General features: G+C 37.9%; 1 long non-coding RNA gene across 1 annotated transcript; it reads right to left on the minus strand.

The window, feature by feature from the left end:
• Window positions 1–402: 402 nt before the first annotated feature.
• Window positions 403–22,645, minus strand: LOC118730903. Its single transcript, XR_004991658.1, has 3 exons — window positions 22,634–22,645; window positions 22,375–22,392; window positions 403–492 (listed from the first exon to the last, which is right to left on the minus strand). It is a non-coding gene; the product is annotated as an uncharacterized LOC118730903 (long non-coding RNA).
• Between the last annotated feature and the right edge of the window lie 79 nt (window positions 22,646–22,724).

Genomic DNA, 22,724 nt, shown 5'->3' on the forward strand with positions numbered 1-22,724 from the left:
GACAACCAATATAGGAAAGTTGGCATGTCCCTGGATTATGATACAAAGATGGCACCTTGTTCTGGGATCAACTTCCTGCTCAGTAGGCAGGAAGTAGGTATGGTTGGGACAAGAGCTAGAGGCAAAAGTCCTGGGTTCGATGGTCTCCATGCAGGCTGACTGCAGGGGCATGTGACCATAGGGAATTGCTTAAAATTTCTATTCTTGCTTTAAGACTCTGTTGTTGCCTTCTTGAAATCTTCAATAATTTTTGAAGATAAGGCCTTGCATTTTCATTTTGTGCTTTCTCTAGAAAATTATGTAGCTTTAAGACATGTTCTTATGCCTGGCCGGTGTCTCAGTGGTTAGATCATCAACCCGAACAGTAAAGGGTTTTAGGTTTGATTCCCAAGAATTAACGGCATCTACCTTGGCTGGAGGCTCAACCCCTGGCCCTCATGGGAGCTCATGTGGGAGGCAACCAATTGATATGTCTCTCTCATATAGATGTTTCTCCCTCTCTCTTTCCCTTTCATTCTCTCTAAAAATTAATGGGGAAAAATGCATCCGGTAAGGTAAGGACTAACAATAACAAAGAGAAATGTTGTTGAGAAATGATAAAGCAGTGCAGAAAAATGTGTATAGCAAATGATTAGAAAAAAAAACAAGTCATGTACCTAGGCTTTAAACTCCCCCTCTCCACAATCCCCACAACATACTTTTTGATGCATTGAGAGACAATTTTGAGTAATAGTTAAGGTTAAGGACTCTACAGCGAGATTGCCTGGGTTTGAAACTTAACATAGAAAAGTTACTGTACATCTTGGTGCCTCAGTATCCTCATCTGTATTGTGGGTAAAAATGGTTTGTATTTCATACAATTGTTGTAAGGATTAAGTTATTTAATAAATGGAAAGTCCTTAGAGCAAAGGCTGGCCCTTAGTAATACTAGATTACCTATTATGTTATGGTATTATTTAATTAGATTATCTCTGGAAGACTGTCATAAACTAGTAAAACTGGTTCTCTCTAGACCACATGTGTCAAACACAAGGCCCTCGGGCCAAATCCGTCTCGCCAGGCCTTGCAATGTGGCCCGCACCGCGCTGTCATCACTGCACTCCACTGCGTTTCCATCACAATGACAGTTTATGAGTGTTCAGTAAACCATTCGGCCCGCGATTTAGGCTGGATTTTAGATTTTGGCCCCTTCTCTGATTGAGTTCGACACCCCTACTCTGGACAAAGGAACTAAGGAACAGGAGTAGAGGCAGAAGTGGGCTTTGTGACTCAAACTTACACAAGTTTTCTTTATAAAAAACAATATAAATTATACATACAAAATAAGGCAAATATTTTAAAAATAAAACATTTTTAGTGCTAAAAAGTATTACAAAGTTCAGAAAAAATTAAATATTTTATGTAATTGACTAACAAACTTCTAAAACACTTTATCTCCACACTTTTGCTGAATAATATTTGTCTCATTTGTGACAATTGTATAATATTCTCTTCTCTGAGAAAATAAAGATATTTTTATTTCTTGTGAGACTAGAAAGATAATTCACTTTTGTCTATATTTTAAATCAGTGCTATTGAGGTAAATTAACATACCATAAAATTTATCAGTGTGAGTGCATAATTTGGTGATTTTTGGGGGGTAAATTTAAATAGTTGTACAACATGTTTTAAACCATTTTCATTAACCCAGAGAGAAAGTCCTCTCATGTCCATTTACACTAGTTTTATTAAATTCTTCAGTGTTTTATTCTTTTTTTTAATTAAAAATTTTATTTATTTATTTATTTATTTTTAATATATTTTTTATTGATTTTTTACAGACAGGAAGAGAAAGCGATAGGGAGTTAGAAACATCCATGAGAGAGAGTCATCGATCAACTGCCTCTTGCACACCTCCTACTGGGGATGTGCCTGCAACCAAGGTACATACCCTTGACCTGAATCAAACCTGGGACCTTTCAGTCTACAGGCCAATGCTTTATCCACTGAGCCAAAGCGGTTTCGGCTGTTTTATTCTTTTTGATGCTATTATGAATGAAATTATTTTCTTAATTTTATATTCTGATTGTTGCTAGTATTTCATACAATTTATTTTTAAATTGATTTTGTATCCTAAAACCTTGCTGAAATTGCTTATGTTATGGCATACTTTTAATAATATGTATTTCTTATGATTCTGTACATGTAGGATCATGATGTCTGCCAATAACGTTTTACTTTCTCCTTTAATTTTTTATTCCTGCAATTCTGCACTGGCTAGAAGCTCCAACTCAAAAAGTGGACATCCCAACAGAAATTGAGAGTGGACATCTTTACTTGTTATATATATATAACTTTGCTCTCTCTCTCTCTCTCTCTCTCTCTCTCTCTCTATATATATATATATATATATATATATATATATATATATATAGTTGATTTTTTACAGAAAAGAAGGAAGAGGGATAGAGAGTTAAAAACGTCGATGAGAAAGAATCATCGATCAGCTGCCTCTTGCACACCCCCTTCTGGGGATGTGCTCACAACCAAGGTACATGCCCTTGACCTGAATCGAACTTGGGACCTTTCAGTCTGCAGGCAGATGCTCTATCCACTGAGCCAAACCAGTTTTGGCTTTACTTGTTCTTTTTCTTTGAGGAAAAGCACTCAATCTTTTATCACTAAGTATGATGTTAGTGGTAAGTTTTCTCACTCTGTTTCAATTGCCATTCACAGTTTGTGGAAATTCCCCCTCTATTTTTAATTTGCTGAGAGCCTTTATCATGAATAGGTTTGGATCTTTTCAAATGTTTTGGCTGCATCTATTGAGATGTTCATGCATGTTAATCTTTTTTTTTTTAAAATATATTTTATTGATTTTCCACAGAGAGGAAGGGAGAGGGATAGAGAGTTAGAAACATTGATGAGAGAGAATCATCGATCAGCTGCCTCTTGCACACCCCCTTCTGGGGATGTGCTCACAACCAAGGTACATGCCCTTGACCTGAATCGAACCTGGGGCCTTTTAGTCCGCAAACCGACGCTCTATTCACTGAGTCAAACCGGTTTCGGCAACATGTTAATCTTTTATTCTATTAATATGTATTATATTAATACACTTTCAGATGTTAAACCAACTTTGTCTTCTTTGGTACAATTCCTTTGTATGAGTTGATGGATTGGGTTTGCTGATATTTTAAAAACTTTTGCCTCAATATTCATAAGAAACATTGTCCTATAGTTTTCATTTCATGTGATGTTTATATCTGGCTTTGACATCAGAATAATTCTGACCTTATAGAACAAGTTAATGTGTTCACTCTATTTTTTAAATGAATTTGAATAAGACCAGTATTATTTCTTACTTTAATACTTGAGAAGATTCATCAGTGAAGCCATCTGGACTTGGACTTTTCTTTGAAGAACTAATTCAATTTTTTAAACTAGTTTTATTCTAGTCAGTTATTCCATTTTTATTGGGAGAAGAATTTGTATGAAACGTGTGACTTACACACTATCTGTTCTCACTGGTTTCAAAACTGCTACATTTCTGTGATTTACAAGTTAAGGAACTTTGATAAATTCTATTTTTTGGAATTCCCATTAAAAAAGAGGGGAAAAGCCCTGGCCAATGTGACCCAGTGGTTAGAGTGCCGGCCCCAAAACAGAAGCGTCTCAGGTTGGATTCCTGGTCAAGGGCACCTACCTCAGTTGCACTTGGTTCCCTGGCCTGGTCTGGGCGCATGCAGAAGGCAACCAATTGATGTTTCTCTCTCACATCAATGTTTCTTTCTCTCTTCCTCCCTCCCTCACTTTCCCTCCCTCCCATTCACCCTAAAAATCAATGGCAATGATATCCTTGGGCAAGGAATAACAAAACAAAAAACAAAAACAAAAAAGCAAAGGAAACCTGTGGAACATTTTTAACTGTAAACACTCTATGACTGAGTATATTGCTATTAAGAGACAACTCTATTTTGCCTAGACATCAGTGAAAACAGAAACTTCTACTTACAATTTTACTTTGATGTCTGTAAGAATTAGTCACAGACTAACTTCTGGTTCCATATCATAAATAATTAGTTTCACTTCCACTGTGCATGCACCTCCAGTGCTGGGCACTAGGTACTTTGGCACACCTTCATATAACATGAGCTCTAGTCTGAATATTTTGTGTTATGATACTATGCAGGCTAGAAAAATGGTCAGTAGGATTATTTGAAGTTAATTCTACTTTGAGACTGCTAGTAATGATGTAACTATACACAGAAGTGACTGCAAGCCACATAAAAAATATCCCATTAAGTCCAAAATGAAAGTGTTCCCTACTCACTTTCCTCTTAGTTGGAACCCTAAAATGCCAGTGGCCACTCCAATGCCAATAAAAAAAGAGAGAAGGCATGATAAAGTAGGAATGGAAAGAAACAGAATGCTCTGCCAATTTGTGATTACTAGTAAATTATCGAACTTTTGCAAATATAAAAATGTTAGCTGTGTGAACATATTGTTGGGTCCCTCAAGAGTCTTAAAAAGAGTCCATGCACATGAGGGACTCTGCAGCTTATTTTTAGAGTATCATGGTGAATGATAAATTAAGCTCTGGGTGTAAGAAAGACTGACTCCAAAAAGTACTGAGTTCCATAACTTCCTCTTACAATTTTACAAGGTGTGTACCTGACCTATTGAATAAGGGCTTTACCTTTCTCATGTGGAATAAAATTAGCAAAAGTAATTGTTGGCCTTTCTTAACCACTTCCTGCATGCTATTCACTTTAAGCACATTATCTCAATCCTTACAACCTTTTGAAATAGGCTTTATCAAAAATTCCCATTTTACAATTAAGGAAAGTAGGCAACTTTCCTGAAAAATACTAATGATGACTTCATATCATTGTCCTGTGCTGTTAATGTGAAAATAAATAATAAATGTGTCTCTATACTCTGAAACATTAAATCAGTCCCCATCAGAGAGAGAGAGAGAGAGAGCGAGAGAGCTCTTATAAGTGTGAGAAATTCATCAGCTCACCTGCAAGTCCGAGGACCATTAAATGGCCAATCAGACTGAACAAAGTCTGGTCCTGGAGTGTCTCCAGCCTACCATTACTGCTCATCAGGATACAGGTCCAGTGGGCAGGGTAATGGATGATTGCACACAATACACAGTGCAGTGGTTTTAAAACTTTATTCAACATAAGAACCATAAAGAGGGAATCATGCTGTTGAGAGGAAGAGTTCCTGGGACTTATCTCCAGATATTCTAATGCAGTTGGTCCAGGACTCAGTTTCAGGACTGCATTTTTATTAAGTATTCTGGGTGACTTTTATAGAAAGCTTCTTGGGTTGTAGATAAAGCACAGAGAAATGGATTCTTAGGGGAGGAAGCTACTATCCTACTTTGTGTTTTTTTCTCCCCTTGTGTTTTTATGTCCTGACTTTAAAAAGAGAAAATGGAAAAAAAAAAATATGGTTATACCACCTACTTGTTAATATTTCTTTTTTTTTTAAATATATTTTATTGATTTTTTACAGAGAGGAAGAGAGAGAGATAGAGAGCTAGAAACGTCGATGAGAGAGAAACATCGACCAGCTGTCTCTTGCACACCCCCTACTGGGGATATGCCCGCAACCAAGGTACATGCCCTTGACCAGAATCGAACCCAGGACCCTTCAGTCCACAGACCGACGCTCTAACACTGAGCCAAACCGGTTTCGGCAATACTTCTAAGACTTTGATCCCTCTGGGAGGTGATTTTGCATTGTTATGTATCATTTGGATTTTATTGTGAGTGAATTTCATGTGTTTTCTTGAAATTTTATAAAATTTTTTTATAGGGCAAGTTTATAAAAAAAATTTTTTTGATTGATTTCAGAGAGAAAAGGAGAGGAAGAGGGGAAGCGGGGGGAGAGAGAGAGAGAGAGAGAGAGAGAGAGAGAGAGAGAGAGAGAGAGAGAGAGAAAGAGAGAGAGATATCAATGATGAGAGAGGATCATTGATTGGCTGCCTCCTGCACGCCCTCTACTGGGGATCAAGCCTACAACCTGGGCATGTGCCCTTCACTGGAATCGAACCTGGGACCCTTCTATCCCCTGAGCAAAACTGGCTAAGGCTAGGGCTAGGGCAAGTTTTAATAGAAAGGGAATATAAGGATACATGGTCACTGCAATTGATGAGATCTTTCCAATGAAAGAAAAGACAGACAACTGGGAAGGACAAACTTGCCAATTTCTTCATTTTACTTACACGGAGTAATGCCAGACAGGGCCAATAAGTAATTTGTTACTCTATGGGGCAACTATGGGCAGACGTTGGCACTAATCCAGCCAGCTTGAATTGCAGCTAAAGGAAAAGGAAAATCTGAAGTTTAGGAAGAGTTCTTAAACTTAGAACCCAAAAAACATGTAAGGATTATATGTCAGATTTTACCAGGTGAGGGATACTAATATTTTGTCAAATATGTCTGAGGCACTGTGTCATTTAAGGTGTAAATAAAATTCATTGGAGCACATTCCAGGTGAATTTAGTGAATTGGGAGCCTCTGTGTTCTCTCGCTTTCTAGAAGCCGTGTCAGCACATTGTTCTGTAAAGGACCAGATGGCAAATATTTTCAACTTCATAGGTTGTACAGTCTCTGTCACAGATACTTAACTCTGGCATTTAAGCATCCATACACAATATGTAAACAAATGAGTGTAGTTGTGTTCTAATAAAACTTTATTTATAGAAACAGGTGGCGTCCGCATTTGGCCTAAGGGCTCAGTTTGCAGACACCTGTTCTAAAAGGTGAAGATGGCTTACTGCTTATCTGTGTATGTCTAATTCTGAGTTTCTGCTTCTACTGAATTAATTCAGTTTATTCGTCATTTTATCATCCTGTGAATTTCTCTCTATTCTGAAATTTGTAAGGCTAGAAATGGAACACAGGCAGTCAGAATGGAAGTTTATTTACACTGAGATCCAATCAGGGACCCGTGTCTGACCATGAGACATGTTTCTTGTTAATAACTTACATGTCATGCTCCAAAATGTTATATAATTCTCAGCTGACTCACTCATTTTGATGTGGGAAACAGGTTGTATTGCCTTGCACTAGAGGAAGCATGAAAAGAACTGATAGCTTCTCAACAAACCCTTGGGGTAGGGAGAGACCCATGGGGCTCCAAATATTACTCTGTAAACCAACAGTTGTCAAGCTAGTGCTCCAGGTTAAGCTGGTCTGATACCAAATTGTCTTTTCTGACTGAAAAAAAGTATGGGGTTGATCCATGACACTTGGAATTCAAAAAATGTCCCCATTTTGCTAAATCATGTTAAATACAGCTTGAACTTTTTATTTCCTAAGATTTCTGAGAGGTCCAAACTCATTGATTTTTCAGTGCTTCTCTCTTTACCTTGGGCCGTAGCAGCATCCTAAAATTTGTTGGATACAAATCTGTGAGGAACATAGAGAACAGCATCATTCCTCAAGCTAAGCTCCGTGTGCTTGTAGCTGCCATATGCCATGTTTAACGGTTTGTTAAAATATGGCCAGGTGTCAGGCAGTCCCAATTGTTCCATCCATGAATGACTGAAGGACCTTCACTAAAACTCACAAGAGCATAGGACCTAGTTCATAGTTCTTACATCTGCAAGGGGCTGCATTTTAATCAGCTCTGATCTACATCACTTAGGCAAATTGGTGCTTTTATCCTCTTCAGTAGCAAGAATCAAATCAATTTCTCAGGAACTTGGTTGCTCCCATTATCGAATTTTAAATCACTGAGCCTCTGACAACCACCCCCCCCCCCTTTTTTTTTTCCTTAGGAAACACTGTTTAATATTCTTATTGGGTTCAGAAGGTTGGAAAGAAAAATTGTTTTCACCATTTACAACCCTCACCACTCTATTATTTTGCTCCAACTAGCCCTTTTTGTTGCTATACTTGTCTGTTCTTGGAGAGGTGGTGGAATAATTCTTTTGTTTCTTTCTAGAGTTTATAATAGTAAGAAGTAATAGCATTTGATTTCTCCATACCATATTTTAAAATTAATACATTTTAAATTAACCATTCTGTTGTAAAGATTCTATTTGTTATGGCCCAGTGGTTCTCAAGGTATAGGATTTGGCATAGTAGTATCATCTCCTGGGAACTTGTTAGGTAAACAAATTCTCAGGCTCTACCCCAAATCTACTGAAACAGAGTCCTGGGAGCGGGGCCCACTAATCCACACTGAACCCCTCCAGATGCTTTAGATGGATATGCAAGTTCAAAAATCACTGTTCTAGAAAATGTTATTCAGTAGATCCTCATTTAGTGTTGTTGATAGATTCTGGGACTTTAAGCAAAAGTATGAATAATGAAACCAATTTTACCATAGGCTAATTGATATAAACAAGAGTTCAGTTCCTATGGCCTCTCATTAGTATTAAAGTGAAATGATGCTCAACTAAAGGACATTATTAGAGGATCTGCTATACTTGTGACTAACCATCTGCTAGAGGAAAATCTGTCATTTAGAGCTAATGGTAATCCTCAGATTAATACTTAGTTTTTGGTCCTTTTTCCAGACTCTCTTGGAATGCATACCAGTATTCCTCAAAATTTGCTTGATGCCCTCTTGTGGCTATGAGAATTCCCAAATGAATCACTATGTCCCTGACTATTATTGCCCTCTGGCCTTGTATTGTTTCATTTCAGGAAAGCTCAATTTTGATGTTTTGACATTATTCCAAGCTATATTCTTCATCTTTGCCTACCACACAGATTTTTCTTCCCGCTTTCCCCCCTTTATTACCAATGACCCTGGAGCAGAACTGGACCTGGTACTCATTAGATTAACTTGAACGATTCACTGACCTCAAGTACAAAATTTAAGGGGACTCCAAAAATCTCAGAATCATGATAAATAGTATTTTAACGAAATATTTTCTGAAAGTTAAAATTAATGCAAGAAAATCTATGATGACCAAAATAAACATTTTTGAAAGACATTTAATGCCTTGTCATTCCAAGCCATATTGGCTTGAGATAAAAGGGAAAAAAATGTCAGTAATATTGATCCTGTCTTTGCTTAAAATTTTGATATTTTATTCATTATGGATATTTTTGCATAGTTTTTATTTTAAAAATACTGCATCAAAATATTATCTATTTTGGTTACTGAATTTTTTTGCTGCTCACTTAAATTTTGTACTTGAGGCATAATTTTGTGCCTCACTTCCCTCACCAAAGCCCTGGAAGGTGGAATGTTAGTGTTTCTCCCATGCCTCACATACAAATGCAATTGCTTTATAAAGGTGCCTCTTACTCTTCCCTGTGTTCTCAGATGTCTCTGCCAATTACAGATGGAACCAGCAAGCAGGAAATAAAGTTGATTATAAGCAGAGATTTGAGGCAATGAAAAGTCTCCTGACCTGTCAAATTCATCTCTTTGTTTTAGATTACTATGCATAGTTGACACGTTGGTCCCAGAGGGAATAAAACACATTTTGGTTCCAGGTTCCAAAGGAAATACATGGAAAAGTCTCAGGTCCCATAAGTCTCCCTTGTATTGGCTTAACAAGTGATGGGGCTCTGGAGAGCAAGTTCCCCGGTAAGAGGACAATTGAAATGGAAGGGAGAAGCCTAGAATAGAGGAGAAAGATAATCAGTTGCCCAAGGCTCTTGGCTATCTGCTCATCATCTGTTTAATAACTGCACACTCAGTGTATTTAAACAATCTTATGCATGCTCACATACTGCCTTGTAATTAGTCTCTAAATAAATCAACTGTGTATATTTATCTTCATCAACCAGACTGAACTTTTTTATTTTAGGGTTCATATTCTCTCTCTCTCTCTCTCTCTCTCTCTCTCTCTCTCTCTCTCTCTCTCTCTCTCTCTCTTTCTTCTAGACTTTGAAGAGGATGAATTACATAGCCAATGTTGAAGCCTGCTTTATGCGACATTTGACTTTATTTATTCAATTCTTTTATTAATTAAGTTCACAGTACACATGAGACCTAATACAACTTGAGGAGATGTCATTGAATGAAGCAACTTCATATTAGAAAAAGTTAAAAGTGTAGTTGGCTTTGGTGTCTACTAATTGCTGACAGTTATGTGGAGATAATCTCAATTCTCCAGGAGCTTCTAAAGCATGGAGGTAGATGCCCCAATGCAGACATATATAAATAGTACATATAAAATAGCTTAAAACATTAAATCAATGTATCAAAGTAAATTGACAGTTAAATCATATTCTTAAAGGATAGCATTGCTTCTTTCATATGTTTCCAAGCCAAATGCTACATGTACCCACAGCCAAACTCATGGGTCTTTGAAGATTCAGGCATTCTGAGCACAAATTCACCTTTCATGCAAAAATTCCAAAACCCAGTTCACAAACATGCCCTTCATAAATCACCACACAGTCTCTTCAGTTGTAGTACTATACAAATTAAATTGTCAAGAATGTTTTCCTTTTATAGCAGTTGACTCAGTATCTTTTACAGTCTTCAAAGCTGTCAGATTTCTACATTTGAACTCCAATAAATAAACTTACGCCTTTCTTTGTATGTAGAAGTTTACAACATAGAATTTCAAGCTCTGACCTGTTGAGAAAGTTACCTTACCAAGTGGGATTTTATTACTATGGTGACTTAACAAGAAAGAAGTATTAGAAGCAATTTTCCCTAGTACTTTCAGGAGAGTTTGCCATTTCTGAATTCAAATCGCTGTCTTACATTTAAAAAAAATATTGGGCAATGATCTTTAGATAGAGCATTTATTTTATATTCTTTCATAATCTAGAATGAATTTGCAAGTGTATTGAACAGAGTGAGTATATTTTGGAACATTTTTGCTCTGGTGGCAAGTTGTTTCGCTTCTGTGAGACTTTGTGCCATCAAGACAGCACATATGCCAATCCACTCTGCTTGGTTCAGCAACTGCAGCAGGCAAGGAGGAAACTGTCAACTATGTGACGACTTAGTTTGTTTTGAGCTGATGAATGGCTATGGGAAGTGTCAATAATTGATGGAAGAAAGCCATTCCAAAGTCATTGTCCCAGAGATTCACTCAGAAAGCCACATATATAAACATCTATAGGATATTGCCCATTGCCAAGTTCACTGGGACATGGGGAACAGAGCCCTCACTGCAGTTGACCTTCAAATCTGTGAGGCACAGGAACATGGACATACAAATGAAGGACATGCTATCCATTTCTATGTATTATATTTACAGACGATTCTAAGGGATCCCTGGGTGAGTGACACAAGGAAGGGCTCACAATATTATACACCTACTGTACAAGATTGTGAAGCTCATGCCCTGATGGAAGGGAGGGACCCTCCAATGTCAGTACTGTCCTGGGGAACAAGTGAGTCACAGTAGGAAAAAGCCAAGGCCTTCAGACATTTTACACAGTGCTTTGCATAAATAAGTCATGAGGCAACTTTCAAAGGCATGAGGTTAAAAGCAACTTTTCATATTAAAATTTTGAAATAAGCTCTAAGCCTTATCACAGCAAAATTGTGTGTGTATGTGTGTGTGTGTGTGTGTGTGTGTGTGTGTGCACACGCACGCGCGCACGACATGGGCGATTATGTGTTTTGCTTGGTTTTTGGTTATTCCTCTGAATGTCATCCTTGTAGGGTTTCTCTGCTCCTATAATACCTGTTGAGGGTGAGTCAATTCCCTTTCAGTTGATATAATTTGCAGCCACATTATCCTGTCTAATAGGAACCAAAAGCAGCCAGAAAGATTTCACGAGGAGCAGAATTGACACATGCAAATGTGAGGCTGCTCATTTTAATTTGGGTTGTCATGACATTTCCTCAATTACCTCACTTCCTTACACTGCTTCCGCCTCAGATACAGACTTTTTTTTTTTCTTTTCTTATTTGGAGAGCCCAGAGAAAAACCATGAGCAAGTCTGGATGTTATATTGCTCTCAAATGCTGCACATAGGCAGAATGTGTCATTTGAAACCATCACCTACAAAGAATACAACAGAACAAACCTGCCAGTCAAACATTCATTGGGCCTATTTCTTTGTCAAGGAGCCATTTATGGATGATTTTTTCATTTTACAAGGAGAGTGAAAAAACTCATAAGTGATAAATGTGGAGGGTGCAGAGCACATTTGGCTAAGAGAAATAATGTAAGTATTCACGTGAAACCACATGGATGGCACGGACACAGATTTATGTATGTTCTGTAAAGCAGTCTGCCCTCATTCTTCCAGGTAGATGCTTAAGAAATGCTAGCCCGGCCCAGCATGGCTCAGTGACCTATGAACCAGGAGGTCATGGTTCTATCCCAGTCAGGACACATGCCTGGGCTGCAGGCTCAAACCCCAGTGTGGGGCGTGCAGGAGGCAGCTAATCAATGATTCTCTAAATCATTGATGTTTCTATCTCTTCTCCCTCTCCCTTCCTCTCTGAAACTAATAAAATGTATGAGAAAAAATAAATGCTAGTCCTCATCTTCACTATTGCTGGCAAAATAAGATTTCTAATAGCTCTCAGTTATGTTTCAAAACATAGAACAGGAAGCTTGGTCAAATCTTTGCAATCACTATAATTTGTCCTTAAGAAGACATTCAGTACACATTCTATCTATTTTTTATGAATAAATATCCATTAGACAAATATAGTAACAAATAAACTGTCACATAAATATGTGATAAACAGATTACAAATGTGAAGTATCTTCTTATAACAAGAAATATGATATGCTTTTCATTAAAAAGAAAAAATCAGCACTGATTGATATACACATGTATATATAGAATTAGTCTTTCGGATTAGTATGGCAAAATAGGTGAAAGGAATGGTTGCAGTAATAATTTTCTGCTAAGTTTTATGAATGCACACAACATTTTTTAAATTTCTTATTAGCTGTCGTCATACATTGCAAATGAATAGAATTTACTAAACTAGATGCTGATGGAAATATGGACAAGTACAAGTGAGGCCTCTGCTCATTCTCCTTATGTCTAACCTATGGAAAAATTCAGGCCAGTCTTTCCCAGAAGTGGCGAGGGCACATTGTGTCTGAGATCAGGTGGTCAGGTGTGCAGCCTGTGTGAATAGGCCCGTTCTGCTAATATTTACCAAAGGCCGCAAGTTCCTGTAGCTGGAGATCCAGGAGCTAACCTATTGTTTGAGCAAACTGAAGCTTTCTTTGGAAAACCTTGGCAATGGGAAGTGCATTTGTGTCTTTATTTATAACAACTGTCATCCATTTTTCCCTCTAAAGAAAAATAAGTCTTTAATTTCCTATTGAAATTGTTCAGTTGACAGAATATTTTAAGCAATAACTTCATGTATAAAACATGAAGCAGGAACAAACTGCCTGTACTATATGGAAATCTTCTGGAAAAAAAATATCTCTTTGGTTTGAATCATTTACATTTAAACACAAAGATGATCTTATTGAAAGCAGTGCTGTATGAAGTGGATGGCTGAAACAATTTCCAAGTTTCATTTCTTTAGAGTACAGATAATATGGTAGTAAATTGAAACAGGCACACAGAGATAATTTTAGAAATGGGTTTGCAACACAATTATGACAATATTTTTTCTTAACATCTCCTAGTGTGATATTTTTCAAATATGGAAGAATACTAGAACACTCATTTTAGAGATACACAGCCTACATTATGTGTATGACTATTAGTATCTCATAGGCTCTATCAGTATACATAATTCCTTAGACTTCGGCAACATCTTAAAGCTTAGGAAAGAACCTATTATAGCTTATGAGAGCACTCTATTCCTCTATCCTCAGTTGGATTCTGGAAGTCTATCAAACTCCTTTATTCTTTCAGACTCTGTTGCATTCCCCTTACTGGCTTCAGCCTGGTCTCTGGATTCCACAATTATTCCGTTAAAGCTGGGGACTGAGTCAAGTCAGAAAGCCGGCAGTAACAACAGCAGGTCCTCTTACCTAATACATTTCCAGAAATCCTGAATTCTGTTTATTTCCCCTGCACCCTGTCCTCACAAATATTTGGAGAAAGAAAAGGACTTAATATATGTGACCTATCCTAAAAACACATCCAAGATCAGTAATTTCAACAATAATCTGGAGACCTTCAAATAAACCTTTATCCTTCAAAATGGACCAAAATATTCTGAGCAGGTCTTGGCTAGCTTAAGCAGCAGTACAAGAACTCTCTGGAAACAAAGCAAAACAAATACATTGTTTTGCCAGCTAATTAGCTTTCTGATTGCTGATAGGGAATGTTAAGTTTCCATGTGTTCCTCCTTTCCAATATTTTGGTGTGGTATTAGTTTAGTCTTATTATGTGGCAAAAGATATATGGTATGTGTTAGTTGATCTGTGTAAATATGTTCTTTCTGAGTCCATCAAATATTTTTATTGAGCTCCTTCTATTGCTAAGCACTATGGTTATAAAAGAGGCACAAGATTCAATCCTGAGTTTCAGGTTTACAATTCTGTTGATAAGACCAAATTAATGGAAATTGAAAAGGCAATGTATTGCTAAATGATCCAGTATTGAATAGCATACAATGAAACAAGTTCACAGAGTAATGAAAAGATATGAGAGAACTGAATGGGGAAGGTTCAATGAATAAGGTAACACTGGAGCTATTTACTGGAGGATGATCTCCACAGGTAGAGTGGTGACAATAGCCTTTAGCAAATGTCCCCAAAAGGATCATAAAATGGAGAATAGGAAGGAGAACTATTTCACATTTATTCCATATTTATGAATATGAAAGATGTCATACTTTTTCTCTAGACATATTGTCTGTTTAACCCCAAAGGCTAATTCATGTAATTTCCTTCCAATGCAATAATATGTTATTCCAAATATAAAATGGTCACCTGAAAATGGAAATATCTTTTTCTCAGATTTCCTGAATTACAAGTACAGTTTTTTTTTTCCTTTAAGGCCAGGAAATTAGTATGAAAAATATGCTAAACTTTCTTTTTAATATCTAGTGAGATTTGGGAAATTTAATCTTAACAGAATCCAATATTTGGTAACTCAATTAATCAAATTATAAATGCCATGATAAAAACACACACACATATTTCTTACTAATTGTGTCAAAACTAAGGCCTGTTGCATGAAATTTGTGCATGGGGTGGGGAGGATGGTGTCCCTCAGCCCAGCCTGCACCCTCTCCAATATAGGACCCCTCGAGGGATGTTCAACTTCTCATTTAGGCCCAATCCCAGTGGACATCCCTAAATGGGCAGTTGGACATCCCTCTCACAATCTAGGACTGGCTCCCAACTGCTTGCCTGCCTACCTTCCTGATTGCCCCTAACCACTTCTGCCTGCCAGCCTGATCACCCCTAACTGCTCTCCCTAGCAGGCTTGATTGCCCCCAACTACCCTCCCTTGCTGGCCTGGTCCCTCTCAACTGTCCTCCCCTGCTGGCCATCTTGTGGTGGCCATCTTGTGTCCACATGAGATCTTTGACCACATACAGACAGCCATCTTGTGTGTTGGAGTGATGGTCAATCTGCATATTACTCTTTTATTAGATAGGATAGAGGCCTGGTACATGGGTGAGGACCAAGTGGTTTGCCCTGAAGGGTGTCCTGGATCAGGGTAGGGGTTCCCTTGGGGTGTTGGGTGGCCTAAGCAAGGTGGCCTGACTGGTGTTTTGCAGGCCAGCCATGCCCCCCGGCAACCCAAGCAGAAGCCCTGGTATCTGGAATTTATTTATCTTCTATAATTGAAACTTTGTAATCTGGAGCAGAGTCAAGCCTCCCACTAGCTCCATGGCTGCAGCCATTTCTGTTGGAATTTATGTATCTTCTATAATTGAGACTTTGTAGCCTGGAATGAAGGCCTGAGCAGGCCAGGGCTGCAGAAGCTTAGCTTCCTCCATTGCCTGGGGAAACCCTAGTCTCCTGCTCTTCTAGCTCAGTGGCTGCTGACATTTCTGTTGGAATTTATTTACCTTCTATAATTGAAACCCTTGAGTAGAGGCCTGGGCCCTCCAGGGTGGGTGGAAAGCTTGGCTTCCTCCATTGCCAGGGAAAACCAAGTCTCTCAACTGCTCTCTGTGGCTGCAGCCTTCTTGGTTGGGGTTAATTTGTATACTCACTCTGATTGACTGGTGGGTGTGGTTGCTGGGAGTGGCTTATCTTTTATTAGATAGGATAAATTACCTTTAGATTGTACAGTGGTTCTCAATCTTTCTAATGCTACAACCCTTTAATACAGTTCCTCATGTAGTGGTGAGATCAGGTTGAGAACAGCTAGCAGGGTCGCTTAAGACCATTGAAAAACATAGATATTTACATTATGATTCATTAACAGTAGCAAAATTATAGTTATGAAGTAGCAACAAAAATGATTTTCATGATTGGGGGTTCACCACTACATGAGGAACTGTATTAAAGGGTCACGGCATTAGAAAGGTTGAGAACCACTGCTTTAGAAGAACCTTAAGCTTCTCAGTGATCTAAAGTTGCAGAAAGATAATTGTGATATAGTTAAAGTCTAGTTAGCTCCATAGAGTCCACAAGGATTCATTAAGCTTATGTGTTAGCATGTCTTAGGTTTGGTAAAGTCATGTTTACCTTACTATGGCCAGAAATTATCTCTCTATTTTTTGCTTAGGAGCAGTGCCCCCCAAAAGTCAAAATGCATAGCTTTCCAAAGCTTTATCAAGATTGCAAAAATCCTGTAAAGTATCACTAAAAACATTGTTATAAACCTTCAGAGTTTGAAGACATTATAGACATCATTATCCAACCCTTTCAGATGATAGTGAAGAAAGGTAAGCTGTATCAGAAGTCCTGGCCTTGGGGCTGAAGGGTTTGAGCACACCCATATGTAACTTGCAATTTACTCTGTATGTGGATAGTCCCTTCTATTTTTATTTCTTTCTTTTTAGAAAAGTAAGCATTCATTTTTCCCCCCACAAGTCTATAAGTAAGGTAAGATAGCTTTACTAATCCCTTCTCTTTCCCACAAACTTTCAAAAAAGCCTAATTAGAAGTATACAAGTTATCATGAGGTCCCTCTCTCTCTCTCTCTCTCTCTCTCTTTCACTTTTTTTTTTTCTAGAAGGAAAGAAACTTCTCAGAGGCCACAGGCTGGTAATATTGGTGGTCATCGGTTGTTATGGACTGAATGTCTGTGCTAGTGTGATAAGTAAATGCACAAAGAAGACAAGAAGACTAAGAGGGACCTGAACCTGAGTAAATGTATGTGAGCACCATTATCTCCTCTCAGAGAGCCCAAAGACCTTTTGAATCTGATTAATTTATGGAAAACAAGTAGGTGGGACTCAAGTAACACTTTGGGGACTTTGTAAGTAAATATAACCTTATTTTATACTCATGTGTATCTTAGCCTTGAACACTTAATTGTAAAAATTTGTGTAGTAAGTACCGGAGACTGGTCCCTGGAGAGAATAATAAGTCATCATGCAGCAGACCATTTCCAGAAACTCTTGAATAGCTTCCTTAGTTAAATAAGTATAGGGTGAGTACTGAGCAGTCTTTACCTGGGGAAAGAGTATAATGGGAACACTTTGTGGCCTGGCTGAAGCTAATTCCTCCTCATTTGCTAGAGAGGAATCTGATAAATTGCAAAAGAAACTTAGGACCTTTAGAGAGAAAAGGAACCCAGTCCTGTTCACCTATTGGGGTGGATGGAGATAGGTAGATCAAAGACTTAAGGAAGCACATCAAGATTCTTCAAAGTGAAACACACCAAAAAAGAATGCGGCATGGGAGCAGTAAGGCATATACAAGAAGAGGGCTATTTTAGGAAAAACACTATGGGTTTGCCTTAGGACTCAGCTCTGCTGGCACATTGCTGGGGTTTAGGGGTGAGCATTGAAATCTGGGATACCTTTTGGTTGAGTTTTGAGGTGTCATCACAGGATGGACATGCTTTCATGCACAGTGCAGGTCTAGTTTTGAACAATGGCATTTAATTGTAGCAAAAAACAGAACAGTAATGCAGGATTAAACTCTTTCTCCCTCAAGACTGAGTAAATCTTGAGCTTCTAAACTTAAAAAGAGTCTGTATGTGTGTGGGAGGGGAAGACTTTCCAGGGGAGGTCTCAAGAGTGAGATGCTGGACTTTCCACTAATAAGTCATGTGGATGCTCATTGGAAAAAACAAAAAGATTTCACTGCTTTGTATCCCCCTGTTAATGACTCAGGACAAGCTTGTTACATTTGTAAAAGTATAGAGAAATCACACTGTTGCATTATGTAGGGTAATCCCAAATCATAATGTATATTCTGCCTTTCCCCTCAAGTTTGTTAATTTAAGTGAGAGGTCTGTGGAATCTTAGATTAACAGAAATCCTAGAAATCTTAGACTTTGTCTCTTCTAGAAGGTCGGTAAGAGCAAGTCATAGCACCTAAATTTCTTTCCATGGCTATCAACTAATTCCTTAATATCCCTCTTAATTGGTTTTAATGGAAGTCTGAAAGAATATAATATGAATGGTGGGTAATTTATCAATCTGTGGCTTCTCATTATATACTTGATCCAATATCTTAGTTTGTTGCATTCATATATCTCTTCATAATTAACAAGGCACTTTCATATACATTATTTGTGTCTCACTTCAACACTGATGGACATGTAGAACAGTGATTATAACTCTATTAATATATGAGTACACTTGGGTCCTAAGAGATTAGACAATACAACTATAAATGAGTATTACAGAGTTTAAATTTAATTAATTACATAGAAAAATAGCAATTTTACTGTGAAGACACATAGTGATACCACTTAACTAAGTTGTCAAAATTAATGTCACCAATAATGAGACATCAATATTATGTACCTCCTAATATGCACTGAAAAGGGCATGACATCACCTTTGGATGATTATTGGCAGATATACTAAAGGTGCTGTGCATTGGGCCTCTAGTTATCAATAATGAACTATAACATTCGCTAATTACTGATTACTATAATCATGTTGCATTCATTTATCTTATGCACCTTATGTACAGGTGCATCATTTCTCTCCACTAATACTAGCAGCAAGTATTTTAGCACTGATTGCAACTTCATTAGTCTTGGACTGACTTTTTTGGTATGTGCAACAGGAAATATTTCACTTTTGGAGAACAAGAAAAATAGGTTTATTTGCCTTATGCTTATTAATTTGTGCAGTTATTCAGTGTCTGGTAATTAATGTTCAAGGAAAAAAAGATTATTTTTTATTGAAATGTATTATTTTATGTTAATTATTACTCATTTATTTCAGCCCCTTGTATTCAGCATGTCTCTATCGAAATAAACCTACATTTCTATGAAAATTTAAGCTTTTTTTTTTCCAGCCCACATAAACTTAAACCTTGTTTATTTGGCTTGTGTTAGCCTTTGAGTTTGACACAAAGAATACAGACACTTTGTGTACTATTTTTGCCACCTTTTTGTAACTCTGAAATGATTTAAAAATCAGAGTTTAAATAAGTAAACAAATAGACAAATAAATCAATAAATAGGTTTGCTCTTTTAGCCAAGTCAAATTAATTTTTATCTTCAATTACAATTTTTACAAACTTCAAAATTCAACTGGTAATAAATAGACCATTTTTGCATTATTCAAACCCATGGATAATGTTTCTGTAGGATTAGTCTATGTCCTAAGGTAGAATTCTTGGAGATATAAAGCATGGAGGCAAAGACTATAGGCCTTGGGTTTGAATAGACAAATCCTAACCCTGTCATTTTTGACATATGTCTACCTCAGTTTCTTTATCTGAGAAATGGGGGTAAGTAATGATATTATAGAATTGTTGTGGGGTTGAGTGATTCAATGCATGGTAAGTCCTTACCACAGTGCTAGGAATATGTTCCAACTTTTTAGCTCTAATTAAATTTATTTATTTATTTATTTGTTTTTTTAATATATTTTATTGATTTTTTACAGAGAGGAAGAGAGAGGGATAGAGAGTTAGAAACATCGATGAGAGAGAATCATCGATCAGCTGCCTCTTGCACACCCCCTACTGGGGATGTGCCTGCAACCAAGGTACATGCCCTTGACCAGAATTGAACCCGGTACCTTTCAGTCCGCAGGCCAATGCTCTAGCCACTGAGCCAAACCAGTTTCGGGGCTCTAATTAAATTTAAATAAAAGGGTGAAAAAAGATAGCTTCCTGGGCCAGTCACCACTTTGTGTTCGAATGGTTCCATTGGCTGGTATTTCACCAACTTAAGTGGACATTGCTTACTCAAAAGCTGTTTAAAGCATGCTCACTACTACTAAAAAAAAAAAAAAATCTGAAAGAAAGGATGTCATTTACACAAATTCCCTAGGGATATTTTGAAACAATAAGTGAATCACAGTGAGGAGCTTGGAGTGGAAAATATCTCTGCCTCAGTAGTCGGTTGGGTATTGTCACTGGAAGGGAGAGTGGAAAATCCAAGTTCTTTTCAGAGGTTTCTCTGCTCATGATGGAGAGCAGGGAAGGAGCCATGGCTGCTGTGGGAGTCCAGCAAAACCTGCCCTGAGTGGGCGGGCAAAGCTTTCAACAACTTGGAAAGCCTCTTCAAAGAACAATTAAAAACAACCTCCCATGGTGGGAGGTGAGTCTGGCTGGGAGACTCCTGCTATCTTTTCCCCAGGGTTGAATTCCCAGGCTTCTGGATTCTTGTGGAGTGGCCTCGGTAGTGGACTCCGAAGGATGTTCCCTTTTCACTTCCCCGGGTTCAGAGTGGTGGTCTGAACACATGGGGTAAAGAACATCTGGCTCTCCCTAAGCTGAAAGAGATTTGCAGTCAGCAGGTGGGGGCTGGAGGTTTGTGAAAATAGTGGGGCAAAGTTCATTTTGTGGACAACTCTTGGCCATGGGTGTTATTTACTTCACATTTTATACTGCCGAGCTCCTGTGGGCTTATTACAGATCAGTTCATAAACAAACACACGCTAAGTTGTGTCCTGGGGATAAATGATGAGTTTATGTGACTTTGAGGTTGCGTGTTCGAGGTAAGAGGGGAGCCACAGCTAAGGACTCGGTGTGATACCCTGAAATTCCAGGCTACTCCCCTATTTGGGAAAAAGACTGCAGAAGAATCCATGAACTGTACACAAGCTTTTAGGCACTAAATTAATGTCTTCAACATTTCTAAAAAGAATTGTTATGGGCTAAGGGCAATAAATAACCCCACAGAGCATCTAGCTTTAAGTGTATGAAAAGATAAAATAAGTACTTTTGAACCTGAAATAGTCTATAAAATAACTTCAATATGTATTTAATATTTCTAACAATGATTACCCAAAATCATAATTTATTCAGTCATCTCATAAATATCAAATTGTGTGTCTATTGCTAGTATGTGCCAGAATGATATATGAGCCAAGCTTCTAACTAACTTATGGTCAATATTTTTTGATGACTTGATAGTTTCCTCTTCATAAGAAAGCTTCTACTTTTTGATGTAATGAGCATCAAGAGATACCCTTTGCAACTCAAAATAGATCCCCATGTAGCAATTCTGTGCACACACACTGTTATCTTTATGTGTTTAAAGTGGTGGAAATTCATTGGATGACAGAATGAGTAATCATGAGAGGGTTATGTATGGCAGTCCTGTCTGAGCAGAGCCATGAAAAAGGAGGCTGTACATTCCCAAGCTAGACATGAAACAGAAAAATGTTTATTTCTCACTGTGAGGTCGATCTGAACACGATCTCAGGAAGAAAAGCCATCATCAAAGGGAAAGAATCACAGTGATTCCACGAGATCATTTATCCTGCAAGTCCAGAGTATCTCTTTGCAACACAAAATGTAACAGGTAGGCAGTGATGTCAAATCTTGGGTTGTATCCTCTCTAGGATATAAACAGAAGCATGAGTGGAAACTAATGAGAGGAACACCACATGGGAGAGGGAGAGAATCAGATAGCAGTTAGAGGGAGAGTGAAAGAAAAGTAGATACCCCTGGAAGGACCCGGAACCCTGCTCTAACTCCCCACATGTGATACAGTAGTGCTTGTAGCATGAGCTGCCCTCTCTGCTTCAGCCCATCCCTCACCCCCAAGAGAGGTTCCTCTCGGTACAGAATGGCCAAAAGCTCTAGAGAGGATGCAACCCAAGATTTGACATCCGTGTTAGGGAGAGATCACTTTATGAAACTGACTTTGGATGAATAGCAATATGTATTGGGTAACTTCATTAACTGCAGAGTAACCCAGAGTGGGAAATAGTTTGTAAGTGAGTTAATGAGGGGATCAGCATGCTTTTCAGTTCAATCAATAGAACTCTCCAGTATATTGTGACCTTCAGCATGAGATAATAGAGACTTTGTTAACTAATAAAATAGTAATTGGACAGTTAAAATTTGTTAGTGAAATCTGTCAGTGTTAATTCAACCTAGTCCATTGGAAAGAGGCACTCGACAAAAACAATTATCCCAATCCTGCAAGGGTGAATTTGTTATCTGGGACAAGAAACCTCTCTCTCTCTCTCTCTCTCTCTCTCTCTTTCAAACACACACACACACACACACACACACACACACACACACACACACACCACTTTGTATATCAATTGTACTCAATTTCTTCTTGCCATTATGAATTTGTGTGTTTCAACATCAGTTCAGTGTTCTTTGAAAATCATTTTCCTGCCCTTTCTAAGTCATCACAAAAGTTTATTGCTTTCACCACTTTCATTATGTTTATTACTCTCACTACATCTGCTTTTGAACTACCCCTCCTCCCCATTTGGGAGCATTCACTCTAATTCCTTAGTCTAGTACAAGCATGTCAAACTCAAAGGCTAACACGGGTCAAATAAACTAG

The sequence above is a fragment of the Pipistrellus kuhlii genome, unplaced genomic scaffold, assembly GCF_014108245.1.
Source record: "Pipistrellus kuhlii isolate mPipKuh1 unplaced genomic scaffold, mPipKuh1.p scaffold_m20_p_3, whole genome shotgun sequence".
NCBI lineage: Eukaryota > Metazoa > Chordata > Mammalia > Chiroptera > Vespertilionidae > Pipistrellus > Pipistrellus kuhlii.